Source organism: Penaeus monodon, chromosome 31, assembly GCF_015228065.2.
Source record: "Penaeus monodon isolate SGIC_2016 chromosome 31, NSTDA_Pmon_1, whole genome shotgun sequence".
In the NCBI taxonomy this organism is placed as follows: domain Eukaryota; kingdom Metazoa; phylum Arthropoda; class Malacostraca; order Decapoda; family Penaeidae; genus Penaeus; species Penaeus monodon.
This window is the reverse complement of record NC_051416.1, coordinates 3,117,532-3,119,039: the sequence shown is the minus strand read 5'-3', so window position 1 is coordinate 3,119,039 and position 1,508 is coordinate 3,117,532. Positions and strand designations below refer to the sequence as shown.

General features: G+C 31.8%; 1 pseudogene; it reads left to right on the top strand.

Moving 5' to 3' along the window:
* The window catches only part of LOC119592826, a 3,563-nt pseudogene that overhangs the window by 1,431 nt on the left and 624 nt on the right, over positions 1-1,508 (top strand).

Below are 1,508 nucleotides of genomic sequence, written 5' to 3'. Positions count from 1 at the left end.
AGTGTATATGGCAGTATTTATGACTTGCATTTTCACACTGTCAGATTTTGTATTTCATTAAGTAGATACAAATATAAATTCAAGCCTCCTGATATACTTACCGTCACTTTTATTACTTAAAATCACTTTTATTTTGATGGTAATGTTGCTTGTATGCATTATCTGTATTTCTTTTTTGATTCAATAATATGTGAGATACGCACAAGTTCGACATGTGTTTGTAATCCAATTTCAATTTATGATAACGGTAAACACAAGTTCCTCTCATTAGCATGAATATCCAACTAGTCCTTTACTTTACAAGTGCTATGAATTCTACTCTGAAGAAACTTTGGTAGTTTCTTATATTTGATTTCACCTTTATGATAATTTCTTTTAATGCAAACATATTATACTTGTGCTGTTGAGGATGTGTTCATTGTTATTGACACAGCTGCAAGATGTTACAACATTGTTATTAACAGACGCAGTGTTTTTAATGCAGTAATGCTACTCTCTCTCCAGGTCGTGAAGGAACGAGACCTGACAGTAAACCTTCGTCACAATTTGGCGAAGTCAAACCCGACTCAAGGGAAGCTTGTCTTCCAGAATCTTGACAATCCTGAGGAATTTAAGACATTTGAGGTAAATATATAGTGGAATCATTTGTGTTTTATGTAATATAATGTTTTGAAGGATTGATTTAATTGTTGCTTAGAGAAATTCACTGTGAATTTGAAAATGTATTGTTAAAAAAGAAGTTTTATGGTTAACAGATTACGTATTTCTTTCTCAAAGCAAAAAGTCTTTTTTCTGCTTCTTTTATTGTTTCTTTTCATATATATGAATTGATTAGAATAAAAATTCAATAGTCATAATAAACATGATAAATAGAAATGTACAGTAGGCTATACTGAATTGATTAAGCTCTTCATTTTACTGAAGTTAGTTTTAGTTGAATGATACATGCTGTTCTAAAGATCTTTCAGTAACATTTCCATGATCTTGTACATTATTCTGTTTATAACTAAGAAGTGTGTTGGTGCTAGATACACATTTCTTGTAAAAATTTACCTTCCAGTATGAAATGCTTCATGTAACACCCCAATGAGCACCCCAGATGTGCTGAACCAGTGCACTGCATTAGTGGATTGGAGCCGGCTACCTCAACGTCAAGAAGGAAACTACGCAGCATGTCGATTTCCCTAATGTGTTTGGTATTGGTGATTGCACTAATCTTCCAACGTCTAAAAACTGCAGCTGCTGTTGGTATGTTTTTTTAGAGGTTTAATTTCAGTTTATAAATGATCTGCATGATATAGATTGTTATGAGGTAGTTTTCGTGCTCCAAAAGTACATAGACAGAAGATTTGAATTATTTGTTTATCGGTTTCCTTTTATTTTCAAAATAAGCAAAGTCAGGAGATATGAGATGTTTTTTCGGTAGTGATTTAATAAACTAAAATAAGTCAAATATAGCTTATTTTTTATGTAATTCATATAAGATTTGTGCTGAGGCTCAAGAATTA